At 50.6% G+C, this 20,766-nt stretch overlaps 1 protein-coding gene across 3 annotated transcripts in view; it reads right to left on the reverse strand.

The window, feature by feature from the left end:
* LOC138492131 (uro-adherence factor A-like) overlaps window positions 1-20,766 on the reverse strand; it is a 1,977,591-nt gene that overhangs the window by 915,125 nt on the left and 1,041,700 nt on the right. The window lies entirely within an intron of this gene.

The raw sequence follows: 20,766 nt of genomic DNA on the forward strand, positions 1-20,766 counted from the left end.
TGATGGTACCTTGGTTCAAATAACCACAAGGATAACAATCACAACAAGTTTATTTTAAACAAAAGTCAAAAATATGGAAGGTCACGGCCAGGAGACCCTCCTTACTAATACTGCTGATTATTTACCAGGTTACTAACCGTAGTGACCACCTTACTCCTAGTCCATAGTCCCCTTTCCTCCATACTTGTGGGACATCTCTCCGTCCTGTGGGACGGGACCGGAGCACTTTGTAAAAAGCATCCACATTTTTTTCAAAAATGTGTCCGTCCTCTCTTTCCTGCGCGGGGCCCGGCACACAGCTGTAACCCCGCCCACCTTGGCTCCGCCCCGCGCATCGCCCATCAGTCCTTTTCTATCGCCGGGTCAAAGACCCATTAGCAATAACAGAGGAACATTATTAGAGGGGACAGCGGACGGGCGTATGGAGGAAAGGGGACTATGGACTAGGAGTAAGCTGGCCACTACGGTGAGTAACCTGGTAATACTCCTCCGTCCCGTCCCCTTTCCTGCATACTTGTGGGAGATTCCCAAGCACTCCTTACAGGAACTACGGGTGGATGGAAATACCCCTTACTGAAATAGGCTCTTCAGCACAGCCTGACCAAACTGAGCATCAGCTCTAGAGCTCATGTCGAGACAGTAATGCTTACTGAAAGCAGATGGGGAGGCCTAATAAGCTGCCCTAGCGATGGACTCCCAGGGAACATATTTCTGAAAAGCAACCGCGGCTGCCTTGCCCCGCACCAGGTGCGCATGGATACCCTTAGGAGGTTTCAGCCTTTGGACAGTGAAAGACTCTGTGATGCAGGCGGCGATCCACCTGGAAATAGTTGCCTTAGACGCCGGCTTGCCCTGAGGGTTACCGAAGGCCACAAAAAGTTGAGAAGAACGCCTAAGCTCGGAGGTCCTGTCCAGGTAGAACTTAAGAGCTCTTCGGACATCAAAACAGTGTACAACTCTTTCAGCCTCTGAGGCAGGGTACGGAAAAAAGATCGGAAGGGAGATCGACTGATTCAGATGGAATTCGGTCACTACCTTCGGTAGGAAAGCCGGGTTTGTCCGAAGGACTACCTTGTCCTTGTGAAAGACCAGGAAAGGATGCTCCACCGACAATGCCTGGAGCTCACTCACTCTCCTTGCTGACGTAACAGCGACCAGAAAGGACACTTTCCAAGACAAGTACTTGAGGTCTACCGTAGCCATTGGTGCAAAGGGTTTATGGCACAGCGCCGTCAGGACTACATTTAGGTCCCATGGCAGGTGCGGATTACGAACCGGAGGGTAGAGGCGTGTCAAGCCAGCAAAATGCCTCTTCACCACTGGGTTAGTTAGAGAATAAGAACACAGGTCTGTGGAAAGGTAAGCAGAAACTGCTGAGAGATAAGTCTTGCATGACAGAACATGAACCCCTGACTCTGCTAGGGAGGACACGAAGGACAGCACCGTGTCAATCGTGGCCACCCTCGGATCCAACTTCTTCTCCAAACACCAATGACAGAACCTGAGCCATTTACTCATGTATTGAGATCTGGTCGAGGGTTTCCTGGCTGCCTGGATAATGCGCATGTTATCCGCAGACAAACTCAGATGCTCTAAAGACTTGAACTCAGGCACCATGCCGCCAAGCTGAGCGATTGTGGGGAGGGGTGCCACATCTGTTGTTCCCCTTGGTGAAGAAGATCGGGAGTTACTGGTAACCTGATCGGCAGATACACCGACAGGTGTTGAAGTTCTGAGAACCAAAACCTGGCCGGCCAGTAGAAGGGAACAGTTCACAGAGTTCTTCAACTTCCAAATTGCACAGTGAACTAGAGGCAGAGGCGGGAAGGCGTAAGCTCTCATGTTGTGCCATGGAATCTCGAGAGCATCCCCCAGAGAGGAGGCTACCAGCCGCCCTCTGGAGGCATACTGAGGAAGTTTCTTGTTCACCGCCGTGGCGAAGAGGTCCACCTCCGGTGTGCCCCAACGCAAGAAAATCCATGAGAGGACCTCTGCCTTCAACTCCCACTCGCAGCTGACCACTGTCCGACGGCTGAGGGCATCCGCTGTGACATTCAGCTGGCCCGGGATGTGCACTGCAAGCAGCCAGACACCATGAAGCACGGCCCACTCCCAAATGCGGATGGACAGGTCCACGAGGGGGGGAGACTTCATTTCCCCTTGCTTGGTTATGTAATACATTGATACCATATTATCCGTTCTTATGCGGACTACCTTGTTGACAATGAGCGGTCTGAACGCCCTGAGCGCTAGGAAGATCGCCAGAAGCTCCAAATGATTTATGTGCAGGAGCTTGCCCTGAGGCGACCAGAGGTCCGAGACCTGAAGAAGATCTAACGTCGCACACCACCCGAGGAGGGAGGAGTCCGTCGTGATCGTCACCGTGGGGACCGGGTCCTGAAACCCCGCGCCCCCAGACAGATTGCTGAGAGGTGACCACCAATCCAGGTCCACTCTTATGGAATCTGGAATCATTCTCCGCATGGAATCCGGATCCACTGCCTGACGCCATGAATTCCGAAGAGCCATCTGGGTCCGTCTCATTTTGAGACAAGCAAGAGGAGGAGCCAGTACACACGAGGCCATGAGGCCCAGAAGCCTCTGGAACCACCAGGCCGACATGCTCTCTGACTGCGCAAACATCTGACACGTGGCCAACAGATCCGCCATTCTGTCCCCGGTCAGATACACTCTGCAGTCGATCGCGTTCTAGCGAAAACCCAGGAACATCAGGTCCTGTGAGACCGTCATGGAGGATTTCCGCCAGTTCACCGACAGCCCAAGATGGAACAGGAGCTGAAGGAGAGACTGGAGGTTGCCCGCTGCTGCCAACGGACAAGGGCTGCGTAAGAGCCAGTGGTCCAAATAAGGATACACATGGATACCCTGGAGACGAAGATAGGCTGCAATCACCGACATCATCTTCGTGAAGACACGCGGCACCGAGCTGAGGCTAAAAGTAAGCACCCGAAACTGGAAGTGCTCCTCTCCCAAAGAGAAGCGGAGGTATCTCCTGTGTGGATTCCAAATCAGGATATGCATGTACGCATCCTGAAGATCCGCAACGCTGAGCCAATTGCCCATCAGCAAAGAGGAGCGTATCTGGCTGGGCGTGATCATCTTGAATTTCTCTTGGGGTAGGAAAAGATTGAACTGGGAAAGGTCTAGGATGGTGCGCAGGCCAGCCTGGTTGGGTTTGGGCACCGTAAACAGCTGGGAGTAGAAGCCCTCCCCTCGCTCCCCAAGGGGAATGGGTTCCACAGCTCTGAGGTCCAGAAGTTTCTGAACCTCGACCTTGAGGGAGGGTGAGCCCAAAAGCTGAAAAGGAGGGTTGAGGGGTGGGGTTGTGGGTAAAGGTAAGCGGAAGCCCACTTTAGTGACTGACAAGACCCATCTGTCTTCTGTGATGGTCTGCCACGCCTCCCAATGAGACGCAATGCGTCCTCCCACCGGGGTCTCGTGCGAGCGTGGAAAATCCTCATTTGGCAGGCTTATCGGTGGCGGTGCCACCTGAACCTGATGAGGAGGTTGAGGAGCAGGAGAAAAACCGCATTGGCTGTTGTCTACGACGGTTATTCCCTGCAGGAGTATCCACTCTGCGAGATTTGCGGTCGAGGAAGCCCCTAAAACCAGAGGAAGCTCGACTTTGTGACAACGGTCTCTGGGATTTGAAAGGAGCTTTAACCAGAACAGACAATGATTTAGCCGTCTGAGTGCTATCCTTGGTTTTGGTGAGCTCTACATCAGTAGAAGAATGAATAAGCTCCTTACCATCGAATGGAAGGTCCAACACCTTGTCTTGCACTTCCTTAGAAAATTTAGTGGTATGCAGCCACGCCTGCCGTGAGGTATCAACCACAAGCATCAGGCCCCGAGCCGAGGTGTCTACGTGATGAGCCGCAGCCTCCAGGAGATCCTGGGCCAAGACCCTGGCATCGGAAAGGCCTCCTTTGAAGTCCTCCAGCTTCTCGACCGGGATGTGCTCCTCAAACTCCGACAGACCTTTCCACATCCGCAAGTTAGCTCCCGCCAATATCAATTTGGCGTTGGCCTGCCTGAGCTGCAAGGCCGAGTTGGCGAAGGTTTTCCTCCCGAGGGAGTCGAGGAGCTTGTCCTCCTTTCCCAGAACCTGAGTAGCCTTGTGGAAGAGATGCTGCAGGCCTGGACTGCAAAGTGGCCGCAGCCACCACTGTGGAGGAGGGAGGCGGACAGGACGACCGGGCCCCCTCTTCCGAAGAATGCAGCCTGTACCTCGCGTCAATCTTTTTATTGACAAAAAGTCCCGAGTGTGGCTTTTCCCAGACTCTTCGGACCTCGGCCAGAACGTCCTTCTGCAGGAACAGGCCGGTACGCTCCAAGGGAGACAGGGTGAACGCCCCAGAAAGCACGCCCTCCTGCGGAGCGGGTGCCTCGGGCACCGAACATCTAAGAAACTCATCATGTCCAGTACCCGATCATGAAAGGCTCTGATAGAGCGGGGAAGGTCCTCTTTGTCCTGATCGCCTTGAGGGTCATCTGACAGGTAAGGATCCTGCTGAGCAGTGTCAGGCACTGCCTTGTCCACTGGGGACAATGGAGGCAAAGGCGGAAGAGCAGGGGGGGAACCACGGGCCAGGGAGGCGCCGGCGGAACCACCGGAGGAACGGGTGGAGCCAGAGGTACAGGTGGACATATCTCCTTGAAAAGCCCTTTGAAATATTCCCTCATCGGGTCGGTGCGCATAAGCACTTGAAATTTACCAAAAAAGGCATCCTCAGGAGATTGTTTCGGGACCTGAGGAGGCCTCTCATGAGGTGGACAAATCCAGGGACGTAACGGGGAAGGGTGCCACACCGGCCCCTCCACGTATCCACATAAATCAAAGGAGCCGTCCCCGCAAACATTGTGCGGAAGAGGCATCCGGGCGTTCCAATCATAAACCGGCCGGTAAGGATGCGCACAAGGGACCTTAGGTTCACCCAAGAGACCGAGCCCAACACCAGAAGCCGATGGCGTAGTTGTAGGGGTAGCTACTAAAATGGCCGCCGTGGTCGTGGCGGGAACGGGCGCCATTTTGTCCTCATCTGAGGGGAACTGCAGCACGTGAGGAAGTGAGGCAGGGGTCCCCATCGATGGATCAGGGGTCTTAATCTTAGCCTTAACATAAGGAACCTCGGCCGAGCCGGTACTATGAGGCCTGGAATATTTTTGTGACATACCAACCGCCAACTGAGTCTTTGAAGGAAGGACCTTGGCACTGCCGTTAATAGAAGAACTTTGCTTCTTTGCCCCCTCAACAGATCTGGTGTCACCACAAGAGCGGGAACGGTGAGCAATCGCTTTCACCGACAAAGCCTTGTCCGGCCTCTCAGAACTGTTGGTAGCTTTAGCCTCTGTACGAAGGACCTCAGACCCAGGCCCGGTAACAGCCTTTTCTGTGCGGGCCTCGAACATCCGTTCGGTAACTACAAGCCCAGCCAAGGCCTTGGGGCGCACCCCGGTTTTGTTTTTGAGGGAAGCCGACAGAGAGGCCTCAGAGCGAACTCCGGTACCCCACTACTCAGTAAAACTGGGTCTACAAACATCCCCCACAGGAGGGGCCTCGGAGCGTAATCCGGTGTTCACAGGCCCCTTACAGAGACCATCAGAGAAAACTCCAGTAGAATTATTAGGCCCAACGGGCACCTCAGGGCGAACCCCGGTAACAGAGCGATCAACTCCCCTCCCGGACCGAGAAGAACCTGGGAAGGTATCCCCCGGCCGGGGTGCTCTGAAAAGTAAAGACATTACCGGGCGTTTTTTCTTCTCGTGGATGAACGTGAAAATGCGAAGGAGGAGTTTGTCGGAACACCTCCTCCCACCGCTCCAACTGACGTTGAAGTACCCGGACCGAAAGGGAGTCACAGTAAAAACAGGAGTCCCAACGGTGTTCCAGACCCAAACACTCTAAACAAAGAGGATGGGGATCCGCCCTCGTGAAGCGACGGTGACACGATGAACAATCTGGAAAGTCTAATTTGAAAGACATAGACAGACTAGTAAACGAACGCTAGCGAGAGCCAGAGAGGAAAAAAGGGAAGAAAATCTTCGAGGATGCAAGTGCGTCCGGCCCCGATCGAGCAGAGAAAAAGGACTGATGGGCGATGCGCGGAGCGGAGTCAAGGTGGGCGGGGGTTACGGCCGCCTGCCGGGCCCCGCGCAGGAAAGAGAGGAGGGACACATTTTTGAAACAATTTGGATGCTTTTTACAAAGTGCTCCGGTCCCGTCCCACAGGACGGAGAGATGTCCCACAAGTATGGAGGAAAGGGGACGGGGCGTAGGAGTATTAAGGGATCTGTGTAGACAGAAAGGTTTTCCTGTCAAAGGCAAGAAATTAGAAATGATTGATAGACTGTTAGAGAAACAAAGTCTGGATAGTGGTGCTGTAGTGCCCACTACCCCAGCAAATGTAGCAAACAGTGAAGAGGATAATATTGAAAATGTTATTGTTGAAACAGATGAGGAAGAGGAGGATAAAAATGTCACCCCCTCTGGCCCTCTACCTGCTCAAAGGCCTGTAGGATTGTTTAGCGTGTTTTGGGAGCACAGAGCACAGCACCACTACACAGGATCAATGTATAGCATGTTTTTTGAAGTGCAGCACCACTGCATGGGTTTGGTGCATTGCTATAAGGTGGTACAGCAAGGCATGTGTTGCCAGTGTAACATGGACATGTAAATGAAAACAGGCTATGCAGTCAAAAACGATTTCTACATATAAAATGCAAATAATTGTTTCACAGTTAAAAGCATATTTTTTTTAACCTGAAATTCCTCTGTTGCAGGAGACACATTTGAGGATTAATGAACTAACCTCATTAACAAAAAACTAACATGCTAACTCATTAATAAAATAATGTGTTCTCCAGTGCAAAATGGATGGAAAAGACAGGCTCTGAAAGTCATTTTAAACATGCATTTTTTTTTTCTTTTTGCTGCTCTGTGCTGCTCTGTCCATAGTATTTGCAGGAAGCAAAGACTCAAATAACAGGAAATCTGTTTTGTTACAGTTGCTTACTGTAAAAGATGTCTATTGTGTGCAGGAGGAGGATAGAACATGAGGGATTCTTATTGGACAAGCATCATATTAGAGGCTGTAACCAAGTTTTCATGTAGAATCTGGGGGAAGGAGAGAGGGAAAAGACTTTTCACACAGCTGGGAGCAAGACCTGGCTGGTGGCTGAGTTCCTGACTGAAAAAGCAGATCCCAGCTGCACTGCTGCAGAGACTGGGTATCCCAGACAATAACCCCGGTTTGAGTAACGGCAGATGCCTGTTCTCACTGGGGGTGCTTGAAGAGGGAAATGCCACATCCAGAAGGCGACCAGCCGAAGAATTTCACATGCTGAACAGATTAGGTAATTATACATTGCAAAGTACCGGGCAGTGTGCGTGAATGCGAAACTATTCAGTCAGTGTAGAAGAAAGAATTCCAGTGTCTTATCATCAGGTTTAATGTTGCGACTGTTCTCGTCGCCCTCTTCTCATTTTGTTACAGATAATGTTGACTGTGCTATTTCATTTATTTCTGTGAAAAGGGTGAGATAGTGTTTAAATGCAACTTTTATAATACACAAAAATATCTGAAAGCAGACGGGTAGTGTGTTTTATTTTCCCTTTCCTTTCTGCATTTACCATTACAGTGCTGATGATGTGGGGAGATGTTTAGACAGTGCAATTGTCATTTTTAAGGTAGCTAAAAATAAGACTTGGCTTCAGCTGTGTGCACAATTTCATTCAGTATGAGCAATTATAAATAACTGTGTGTTATAGCCTGCTGGAGGTACATGAGTCAGCAGAAAGAGAGGCCCTGGACATAGTTCACCGATGTAGATAAGTTGGTGATAAATACCGCATGTTAGCTCCCTGCCGTAGATAAGACAGCGAGGACAGCCCATGGTGGCACTCCAATTGAAAATGTGGTGTTCCTGAAATGTACGCCTGGGGCCTCTCTAGTGATCACACGAACAATCTAAACAAAAATAAAGGGTTCTTGATATTGGGGCCACAAATAAAACAAAGGAATTATGCTCACCAAAAATACCACCAACCACGCATACCAACCGCGCATACCAACAAATGTATACCATCTAAATATGTCTGTGTACTGAAATAATGCATATCCACTGTATTATTATTATACATAACCCAATCTGAATACAAGGAGTGATTGTTGCTAAATTATTTTTTCGGCGGCAAGAAAATACCGCCAGGCCCCAAATCTACACAAAATACCAAACATATTTATGGTGCGTTGCAGGCCGGGAAAGTGACCATAGAGCACCTACTGGGCGTGGCAAGCGTGTCTCACACTGCCATCTGTACATTAAAGGGAACCCATTTCATAATAGCAGTGTGCCACTAAAAACGAATTTCAGAATGTCTCAAATGGAAGCCACATTCCCAGAGCTAGTGCAATATTTAGAGGCAATGTTGTTTGCACATGGGACGTGGTCATCGAACAATGCCACAGAATGGCACAACCGCATTCATGGTAAAGTGCAGAAAGAAAAACTAGACAGTATTTTTGCAGCAGGCAGCATAATTCAGGTCTGCCTTCTGAGATTATTAAATGCAGCTGACAAACAATATAATAATAATAATAATAATTAGGCATTTATATAGCGCTACGAACCCTCAGGTATCTGAGCGCAGCTTATTATTACCCACGGTGTGTGGTGCTCATTTATCGACCTCGGAAGGATGAAAGGCTGAGTTTGGCCCCGCCGGGATTCGAACCTGCGTTAACAGGCTCTGCACGGATGTCAAAGCGAGCGCTCTACTCGCTGTGCCACTTGACCATGCAAAGAAAGATTGTCTGATACGGCTATGTGCCAAGATCTGGTTTATATTGAATAGGTCCCTGCGAATGCAAAAAAATGATACCCAGCTAATTAACAGGTTAAAGACTGACTTAGATGGGGCAAGTAAAAAAGAGGAGATGTTAAGAACAGAATTAGAAGGATGTCAGAAAGACATGCAATTAAAATGCAGAGATTTTGATATTCAGTTGTCCAAAAGCAAGAAACAGTTTGAAGACAGTGAGCAAGAATTGGTACATTTAAAAGCCTTAGTGGATCACATTAGACAGGATAAAAATGAAATGGTTTTAGAAATGCAGATTTTACAAAAATACAATTTTGAAAACGAAAGTGATCTCCAAGGTGCAGAGCAGGACATGGTTAAAATGATTCAAGAAAGAGACAAGAGAAACAAAGAATTCAATGAATGCCAAATGCAAATGTGCGACATGCAGGAGGTAATAAATAAAATGACTGATGAAAACAACTATCTGCAAAATGAAGCACACAGGCTCCTTAAAAAGTGCAAAGACTTAGAACAGCAAATGTGCATTCCCAGGTCCCAGGAGAGGCGGCAGGGTACTACATTCAATGGAGTGGAGGTGAATTCTAATTCTGCCCAAAGATCTAGTGCTCCAGTGACTGGGCCGCTGACTGAACTTGGTTGCAGCGCCCTTGGGGGATTTGATACTCTCATTGGGAGCAGCCACCAATCCCATACAACTGGAACCAGGAAAGAGTCACCAAGTAGTGCAATTCCATGTATTGCAACAAGTAGCCCCATAAAGATAATGAAATCCATTAAAAGCCCTGATCAAGCCATTTAAAAAAGGAGGGGAATGCTGCATTGAAGATCACTTAGAAGCGGTTCATGACATTTTTAAAGCACTCCAGATACCTAAGGAACAGTACAGACAATATTTTCGTTTAACTTTAGATACTCCGACGGCCAGCATTATAAGGGGATTAAATGAACAGCAGAATATGACATGGGTGGAGTTTGAAAAAGAAATTAGGCGTCATTTTTCTCCTTTTCAGTCATTGCAGGAGGCAAAGAAAGTCGCTTACACAATCACTGCTGGGCCTAACACATCCCCTCGCCAATTTTTACAGGACTTAAAAAGGGCATTTTCTCGCTTTGATGTATCTTTTGACCCCAATTCCAATGAGTTTAAAACTGCCTACTTCTATGGGCTACAGAAAGACATCATATCACAATTGGTCCGTGAATTTGACCGTGACAAGTCCCTTGAATGGATTGTACATCAAAGCGCAAAACTATATGAGGTACTCTATTGTCAGGGTAGAGAAAGTGATAAAATGAAAGATGCTAGACCTAAATCTAAAGAACCCTCAGCCACAGTGATGGAAATCAGGTCAGCCAAAATGTCACTTGAGTCTGCTCAAAGTCCAGGTAAAAATAATTTGGCACCTGAACAAAGGGTTAATCAACAAAGGTCATCGCACTCTGCACCAATGTTCCAATCACATGATCCTAGTAATAGGGAGAGCTACATTAGCCCTAGGTATTTAGGGGATAGACCCCGGGCAGGATATCGGCCTGATATGTCAGGTATGAACTATAATCAGAGACAAAATCAAGATCAAAGAAATGATGGTCCCTACCAGACATTGGGGACACAGAGCAGATTTGATCCCAACACCATGATATATGGTAATCAGGATAGACCCCGATATGTGGATCGATTTGTTGATAATGGGAATCAACATAGGGGTCAGTACCCACAACATGAGAGACAGGACATGAGACAGAACATGAATTACACTCCACGTCAGTACAATGATTCCCCACCAGGGGACTACAACCAAAGGATGGGTGCAGCCCGCTCCCCTCGACAAATGAATCAAGAGTTCAGGAACAATCCCAATAGAAATCACTCACCTGAGAGGTATCAGAATAGATCCAATCAGGGGGAAAACAACCAATATCGACCTAGCCACAAAAAGAGGATTCTAGAGAGATGGAAAGGTTCCAGTGCCTCGAGGCCCAGTGAAAATGTTAGCTGAGCAAATAGGGAAGCTTTATACAGCGCAAAAACAACTATCCAAGGAGGGGGCTGATGGCCATAGCAATGACCGGGGGGCTTCTTCTGAAAAGTGACTAAGTACTCATGATACCTACAGCGCCGAAAAGACAGATTGCCCTAATGTAATTTTGCATAATGACTCTGAGATGCCTAATGATGTAAAAGTGAAAGCGCCAATGAATGAACATGTAACAGAAAGTGCAAATAATTCTAAAAAAGAGGTACGGTTTAACCTAGAGCTAAATCAGACATTGAAGGTTTGTGCAAATGAAAAAGAAACACCTGAAATTCCAAAAGAACAAAGGGACAGATTTAAGAAAAATGACTCATGCGTGGGGAATACCAGTGAACAGGGAGTAAGTGGGGATGCTATAGCTCCTTCCCTGGGCAGTCAAAATGGTGAACAAACATAGACAGAAAAAGGAAATACTCAAAAGGAGGGTACAAATCAATCACCTGAAGAATTCTTTGAGCCACATATTTTTGAAGAGGCTGAAAGGGCTGGTACCACACTAAATGATCACAAATGCACAGAATTAAACAATGACAAATTACTAAATGATGTTGTTACACATGTTCAGTTGGAAGGTTGTAATGTGGTCCCTGATGATACCCAGATGGATGGGCGAACAGTGGCCACACTCCAAAAAACCTCTGAACATGGAGAAATGAATAAAGTCTCTTGCGCAGAAAAGGGTAAAAAGGAGGGAAAAATGTCTTTCCATTTACCAATCTGCTTAGCCAAAAGTGAAAAAGGCCTGATAAAGGTGAGCCCTGAAATATGTAAGAATTCACACTTCTTATGTGTATTAGAGGAAGTTGAGGACAGATATTATGCACCCATCACTGTAGAAGAAAAATGCCAAACATTTGCTGTGATTGACACTGGCGCACAGGCCACAATTATGTCCAAGGAGCTGGTAAAGAGTATCAATGAAGGGAGATCCCCACGGAATCAAATCACAGTGAAGGAAAATCAAGGTCCAGTGCATAACTTTAATGGGGAGGAGGTGCCCATCATAGGTGTAACTGAAGTTGACTTAAAAATAGGAAAGCACAGAATGAAACAAGAGGTATTGATCACATCTATTTGTGAAATTCCATTTCTGATGGGGACAGATTTCCTGAAAAGATTGTCTCCTCTCAGATGGGGTGAATGGAGTGCTGTGGTCCTTAACCAAAAAACCATTGAGACCTAAGAAACTAAAATCACAAAACAGCAACATAAATGAATGTCACACCATTGCCAAAACAAATGATGCTGTGGAGGTATATCTCCAGAATAGTTGAATACCTAGTGTCACTGTTATATTAATGTGTCAAGACAAAATGCAGAGCGACAATGAAAAACTACCTGTGCAAATATACTTGGACCCAAGGAAAAATTGGCAGACCGCCATAGATGAGCACACATTATGTTTTTATTTAAAAGAAAAGATATGCAAACAAAAATATTACTCCTAAAGCAGATTCAGAAAAACACATTACCACTCTTGCTGAAATACACATGGAAGATGAGCAACCATGGATTCATATTGGTATAAATGACGGTTTTAAAACAATAAAAGCCACTTAAGCGCTTGAACAGGAGAGGAGCTTCATTAATGAGAAATTGTTGCAAAAAATAATGGAGAGGGAGGAAATCCCGAAATTTAGGATTAAAAACCAATATGTTTCTGGGTTGGACAGTGCAGACTTTGAAAACCGAATTGCAGGCAGATGCATGCTTAAAATTAGCATTGGGCAGAAAACAATTTACCATAATGTATGGATAGTGAGTGGAGCACAAAATGATTTTTACATGGGCAATGACATCATGCACAGAATGTGTCTGGTGTTAGATTTCCTTAATCAAAAAATATGGTCACGCCTAGGTGGGCCGGCACCTGAATTTGAAGACAAAAGAAGGGCTTATCATTGTGCACAACTGGTTCCATATGCAATCGAATTACAAATGAGGAAAGATACTATTATTCCTGCATTTACACAACAGTTTGCAATAACACTGAAATGCAAAAATGGACAACAGATGAAAGACTCTGATGCATCTGTATGCCTGAATGAATCCATAAAACAGCAAGGCCTGGATTATGAATACATTCCATTGGTAGATATTGGTGAAGGGCCTGTAAGAATGATGGTAAATAATAAGGGTTGTCAAGATATTCATTTAGAGGAAAACTCCCCATTAGGAATGGCCATACAAAAATCACATTATACTGCACATCTAAATAACCTGATGATTGGAAATATCCATGAAAAGTATGTAGATGCCAAGGGTGAGTTACCAGAATGCCTGGACTCTCAGCCCAAAGCAATATTTATAATTCATTCTGTGTACCCTTATGATTCAAATGAGACAGTGTGCTGCCATCAAGAGGATTGCATAACATTTAATTTAAATGAAAATGAAACAGAAAATCAGCCCATTGAAGTGGAAGCTGATATGCCAAAATATTTAAAAGTGACAGATTTACAAAAAGACCCAGCCACACAGTTAGAGGAAAACGCAGAGATTCCCTTACCAGAAGAATTTCCAGAATTTTCCAAAGTGGTAGAAGAGCAGATCTTATCAGCGGATGCATGTGTCAGTGATGAGAATAGAAACAATCTGAGGGAGAGATATTTATGGAGTTTAGGGATGTATTTGCAAAAGATGCTTATGATTGTGGTTTAACTGATTTACATGTGGCCACACTACCAGAAGGGTGTAGCAGAAGTCCAGTATTTGTACGCCAGTATAGACTACCGCTGGCATGTTTAGAATCGTTAGCAGAGATTATAAAAAATGTGGAAGCTCGGGGAATCATCAAGCCCATTCATAGCACATCCAATACACCTATTTTAGGTGTGTTAAAGCCAAATGGTCAATGGCGGCTATGTGCAGACTTGATGGAGTTAAAAAAAAGAGTACCAGTGTCCAGATGGCCACTGCCATTCATTGATCAGGGCCTAGCTCAGGTACATGGTTCAAAAGTGTTTACCACATTAGATCTCACCTCTGGATATTGGTGCGTGCCATTGGCAGAGGAGATACAGAATTTATTTTCCTTTACATTTGACAGGACTCAATACGCATTGCTTAGAACTCTGTTTGGGTACATCAATAGTGGGAGTGAATTTGGCATATTTTTGAGAAAGGCCATGCCAGATGCAGCGGAAAGAGGAACCATAGTTTATGTGGATGATGTCCTGATAAAAAATGAAAGCCTGAAAAGCCATTTTGATGAAATAAGACATGTGCTTGGCCAATTGCAGAAAGCAGGCGCCAAAGTATCTTTACAAACAGCACAATGGTGCAAGAAAAAAGTAAACTTTCTAGGCCATGAAGTGACTGAACATGGGCTAAATCCACAAAAGAAGAAAATAGAGGCCATACAAAAACTAAAGGACCTTAAAAATGTGAAAGGGGTAAAAAGTTTATTAGGGATGACAGGCTATAACAGAAAGTTCATTGAAAATTATGCTGAAATCACTCAACCATTGACTAAACTGCTTAAACTGAATACTCCCCGGAAATGGGAAAAAGAGCAGTCTGGGGCAGTGGCTAAATTAAAGGAATGTCTTGTAAAGGCACCATGTTTAGCATATCCCATAAAGGACAGGGATTTCTTTATAGAAATAGGTTTCTCTGAACATTGTATGTCAGCAGTGGTATCACAAAAACATGATGTGAATCACAAAACCATTGCCTATGCAAGTAAAGCATTTTCCCAAGTTGAAATGAAATTCAATGAATGTGTAGGCCCTATTAACCACTGTGTGGGCGCTTAAACATTTCCGCCCTATTGTTCAGGGAGAAAAGGTGATTACTGAAACAAATCATCAACCTTTGCAGTTTTTAGAGAGTAAAAGAACTAGGTAGGGTAATCTAGCGCAGTCCAGAATCACTTCATGGACGCTGGCATTACAAGGTTTTCCTGTAGAAGTGAGATATGGACAAAATAAAAAGAGCCCAATTGCTCAAGGGTTAGCTGACTTACATGTCTGTGCAGCTGAACAAGTATCAAACGAAATGGAAGTAGAACCTAGTTTGCAGGAATTTGAACAATCACCAAACAAAGCTTTTGATGAAAAAACATGCAAGGATTTGCCAACTGTATATGTGGATGGTTGTGCTTTTCACATTGAAAATGACAGTAATAAACAATTTGGGGGTAATTCATAGAATTTAGCGCACAAGTGGCGCACGCGGCTGGCGCACAGTGTGCTCGTGCGAATCCCTGCGCCAGCCGCGTGCGCCAAAACCCATATCTGCGCACAGCGTATTCATGGATTCCAGCTACCAAAACCAGCCGTGGCGCACAGTGGCGCAGCGACCCTGCAGCAGCGCCAGTTACGCCCCCAAGAACGCCTCTCGCGCAGGGAAAAGCCATCAAAATCCCCAATCCAGATGAAAGGGCTGCGCTAACCCTGTACCAGCACGGCAACCGGGCTACGTGTATCACTGGGGTGCGCGGGAAGTACCTCACGTCATTTCAGCTGGGTACGTGTATTTCAGGGGTGCGCTTGAAGTTCCACACGCGATTCCATCAGGGTACGTGCACATCAGGGGTGCGCGGGAAGTTTCACACGTGAATTCAGCAGGGTACGTGTATATCAGGGGTGCGCGGGAAGTTCCACACGCGAATGTCCTGGCTACGTGTATTTCGGGGTGCGCAGGAAGTTTGACACGTGATATCAGCAGGGCACGTGTATTCCAGGGGTGCGCTGGAAGTTCCACACGCGAATGTCCTGGCTACGTGTATCTTGGGGTGCGCGGGAAGTTTCACACGCGATATCAGCAGGGTACATGTATATCAGGGGTGCGCGGGAAGTTCCACACGCGAATGTCCTGGCTACGTGTATTTCAGGATGCGGGGGAAGTTTCACACGCGATATCAGCAGGGTACATGTATATCAGGGGTGCGCGGGAAGTTCCACACGCGAATGTCCTGGCTACGTGTATCTTGGGGTGCGCGGGAAGTTTCACACGCGATATCAGCAGGGTACATGTATATCAGGGGTGCGCGGGAAGTTCCACACGCGAATGTCCTGGCTACGTGTATTTCGGGGTGCGCGGGAAGTTTCACACGCGATATCAGCAGGGTACGTGTATTCCAAGGGGTGGGCTGGAAGTTCCACACGCGAATGTCCTGGCTACGTGTATTTCGGGATGCGCGGGAAGTTTCACACGCGAGATCAGCAGGGTATGTGTATTCCAGGGATGCGCAGGAAGTTCCACACGCGAATGTCCTGGCTACGTGTATCTTGGGGTGCGCGGGAAGTTTCACACGCGATATCAGCAGGGTACATGTATATCAGGGGTGCGCGGGAAGTTCCACACACGAATGTCCTGGCTACGTGTATTTCGGGGTGCGCGGGATGTTTCACACGCGACATCAGCAGGGTACGTTTATTTCAGGGGTGCGCGGAAAGTATCACACGCGATTCCATCAGGGTACGTGTATTACAGGGGTGCGCGGGGAGCACCACACGTGAATTGCACGTGTGGGTCCTCCCAGGTGTTCCCTCTACACCCTCCACGGCCCCTGCAGGTGGACCACACCACAGGGCCTACCCTGCACATGTCCTGCAGGCACCCCATCCACCATGGCCATGCCCCCCAGCCAATCCACATGTCAACTTGCACTACTGCCCACCAACGCATGTCCCCCTGCACCCCCAGCCACCAGGGGCAGCCTCCACCAGGCCCCCACCCATGTCTCCCACCACCCCCACCCCCCAGCAGTGCAGGGGCAGCCTCCACCAGGCCCCCACTCATGTCTCCCATCACCCCCACCCCCCAGCCACCAGGGGCAGCCTCCACCAGGCCCCCACCCATGTCTCCCACCACTCCCACCCCCCAGCAGTGCAGGGGCAGCCTCCACCAGGCCCCCACCCATGTCTCCCATCACCCCCACCCCCCATCCACCAGGGGCAGGCTCCACCAGGCCCCCACCCATGTCTCCCACCACTCCCACCCCCCAGTAGTGCAGGGGCAGCCCCTACCAGGCCCCCACCCATGTCTCCCACAACCCCCACCCCCCAGCAGTGCAGGGGCAGCTTCCACCAGGCCCCACCCATGTCTCCCACCACCCACACCCCCCAGCAGTGCAGGGGCAGCCTCCACCAGGCCCCCACCCATGTCTCCCATCACCCCCACCCCCCAGCAGTGCATGGGCAGCCTCCACTAGGCCCCCACCCATGTCTCCCATCACCCCCACACCCAGCCACCAGGGGCAGCCTCCACCAGGCCCCCACCCATGTCTCCCACAACCCCCACCCCTCAGCAGTGCAGGGGCAGCTTCCACCAGGCCCCACCCATGTCTCCCACCACCCCCACCTCCCAGCAGTGCAGGGGCAGCCTCCACCAGGCCCCCACCCATGTCTCCCACCACCCCCACCCCCCAGCAGTGCAGGGGCAGCCTCCACCAGGCCCCCACCCATGTCTCCGACCACCCCCCAGCAGTGCAGGGGCAGCCTCCACCAGGCCCCCACCCATGTCTCCCATCACCCCCACCCCCCAGCCACCAGGGGTAGCCTCCACCAGGCCCCCACCCATGTCTCCCACCACCCCCACCCCCCAGCAGTGCAGGGGCAGCCTCCACCAGGCCCCCACTCATGTCTCCCATCACCCCCACCCCCCAGCCACCAGGGGCAGCCTCCACCAGGCCCCCACCCATGTCTCCCACCACCCCCACCCCCCAGCAGTGCAGGGGCAGCCTCCACCAGGCCCCCACCCATGTCTCCCATCACCCCCACCCCCCAACCACCAGGGGCAGCCTCCACCAGGCCCGCACCCATGTCTCCCACCACCCCCATCCCCCAGCAGTGCAGGGGCAGCCTCCAACAGGCCCCCACCCATGTCTCCCATCACCCCCACCCCCCAGCCACCAGGGGCAGCCTCCACCAGGCCCCCACCCATGTCTCCCACCACCCCCACCCCCCAGCAGTGCAGGGGCAGCCTCCACCAGCCCCCCCCATGTCTCCCACCACCCCCACCCCCCAGCCACCAGGGGCAGCCTCCAACAGGCCCGCACCCATGTCTCCCACCACCCCCATCCCCCAGCAGTGCAGGGGCAGCCTCCACCAGGCCTCCACCCATGTCTCCCATCACCCCCACCCCCCAGCCACCAGGGGCAGCCTCCACCAGGCACCCACCCATGTCTCCCACCACCCCCACCCCCCAGCAGTGCAGGGGCAGCCTCCACCAGCCCCCCACCCATGTCCCCTATCACCCCCACCCCCCAGCAGTGCAGGGGCAGCCTCCACCAGGCCCCCACTCATGTCTCCCATCACCCCCACCCCTCAGCCACCAGGGGCAGCCTCCACCAGGCCCCCACCCATGTCCCCTATCACCCCCACCCCCCAGCAGTGCAGGGGCAGCCTCCACCAGGCCCCCACTCATGTCTCCCATCACCCCCACCCCCCAGCCACCAGGGGCAGCCTCCACCAGGCCCCCGCCCATGTCCCCTATCACCCCCACCCCCCAGCAGTGCAGGGGCAGCCTCCACCAGGCCCCCACTCATGTCTCCCATCACCCCCACGCCCCAGCCACCAGGGGCAGCCTCCACCAGGCCCCACCCATGTCCCCTATCACCCCCACCCCCCAGCAGTGCAGGGGCAGCCTCCACCAGGCCCCCACTCATGTCTCCCACCACCCACACCCCCCAGCAGTGCAGGGGCAGCCTCCACCAGCCCCCCACCCATGTCTACCACCACCCACACCCCCCAGCACTGTGGGGCACCTGCCAGCAGGCCCCCACTCATGTCCAACTCATGTTCCCCTGCACCCCAACCCCCCAGCACTGTGGGGCACCTGCCACCAGGCCCCCACTCATGTCCAACTCATGTTCCCCTGCACCCCCACCCCCCAGCACTGTGGGGCACCTGCCAGCAGGCCCCCACTCATGTCCAACTCATGTTCCCCTGCACCCCCACCCCCCAGCACTGTGGGGCACCTGCCAGCAGGCCCCAACTCATGTTCCCCAGCCAACATGTCATCACAATCTAGATCCCTGGTCCCTATGGTCAGCCTCCAAATGCAAAACACCCACCCGAGTATTGCATCCACCCACTCAGAAATGGCAATAACATGACAGAACACCAATTGCAAGTTTGGAAACAAACACATGTCCCTCACATACACCCAATGGGTGTCAGTGAATCTCAAAACCCATATCATGATATGCATGAAACCAATGAGATGCTGCTACACATTGAAGTTTTATCAAAAAATATGTATTAAAGGAAACATAAATTGAATCAAAAATAAAGAAACAGAAATGGGAATGTACAAAAATGAAAAGAAGCATGTCCGTGAAAAAAAGCAAAACCAAAAATCATAATACAAAGGAATGGTGTCCAAAGTCACAGTCCACAAAAGAAAATCCAATGGGAAATTATAATTGAAAGCCATTGCTCCATGGGTAAATTGTGAAAGAAAAAGAAAATCCAACAGTGAACTATGTACAGACGAACAAGCCAGGGCCCGTTATCCCAACAAAAGAAATGAAACCTATCTAACAACACTAACTAATAAAAAAAAATATATACAAAAATGTGGCCCATTGTCCAAAAGGTCCAAAAGAAAATCAAAAACAAAGGAAACCTAACACTAACTACATAACTATGTACAAGGGCAGGGGGCTAGTCTGACGGCTCACTTTTGGATGTCCCGGGCCAGGGCATCATCAAACTCCTGCTGAATGCCCCGGAGGCGGTCCTCCTCCATGGCCCCGAGGGTCCGCAGGGCCGTCAACGTGTCCCCCTCCAAATCCCTTCGGATTGCCTCGAGGCACTCGGCCCGCCTCAGGGCCCTCCGCATGGAGTTCTCCGCCCTGACCATTGTGAGCTGTGCCTCTTCCGCCCGCTGCCGCTCCGCATCTGTGGCGTGGCCCAACCGCTGCCACACGGAAGACCATTCTCTGTCCTGGCTCCTCCTGCCCTCCGGCCGATGCCTGCCCCTCCGATGTTGAAGGCCCCGAGCCTTCATGGCTCCCACCACGTTGCTGCTACTGCTGTGCCTCTGCCCGTGCATTGCCTCCTGCTGCCTGCACATCCTCCGCCGGCTGGGGTGCAGTCGTTGATGTGGCCACCCCTGCTGGACGTCCGACTCCCGACTGTGGCAGGGATGCCTCCTCCACCAGCCTGGCCGCACTGTCAGAGGCAGCTCCACAGGGCACCCAGGTGACTGATGGGTGGGAAGATGGCACGGAGGACGACTGGCGCATAGGGGGTTCAGTTGAGGAGGGGGTCGTAGCAAGCCCCATCAAACGGAGGAATCCGTCCTGGGTGACCTGTCCCAGTAGGCCGACGCGGTCAACGAGCCATTCGAGATGACGTGCAGTCTCCTCATGAAAAGACTGCAGGTCACCTCGCATGGCCCGTTGACGCAATGCCACACCAGTCAGGACAGGCTCAACCCGGACCCGGATAGCCACGTCCGCAGGCAGAGGAAGGCCAGTTGTCGTTAGCTTATCCCCTGCCTGAAAACGGGTCTGGACGTAGGCATCCCTTCTGGTGCAAGATGATGCACACAGGCACCTCCGCGGCGGTCTGTGCTGCCTCCTGTCCCTGGTCCTGCACTGCACCACTAGCACCAGTGGGATCCCCACCTCCAGACCCCGTCTCTGTTGCTTGCACGGCCTCCTCCTCCACCAAACCCCCCACCAACCTGGATGACTCCGTGCCATCTTCCCCCGTTGGGCCCTGTGGGGTCCCAGCTGCCCCTTCTGCTGCCGAGGAGTCCAACTCCAACCTCCGCCTCTTGGACCTCCCCCCGGCAGCTGCGGCCTGGGACACGGCACCGGACTCCTCACTCCCCGACGAGATCACAACATGGGAGGGGAGCCGGGCCTTGCGTCTCCGGCTGGCGGTGGGATCCCCGCCGCTGTGCTCCACTGCACCTTCTCCG

This window comes from Ambystoma mexicanum, chromosome 10 (assembly GCF_040938575.1).
Source record: "Ambystoma mexicanum isolate Mex_15411 chromosome 10, UKY_AmexF1_1, whole genome shotgun sequence".
Classification (NCBI taxonomy): domain Eukaryota; kingdom Metazoa; phylum Chordata; class Amphibia; order Caudata; family Ambystomatidae; genus Ambystoma; species Ambystoma mexicanum.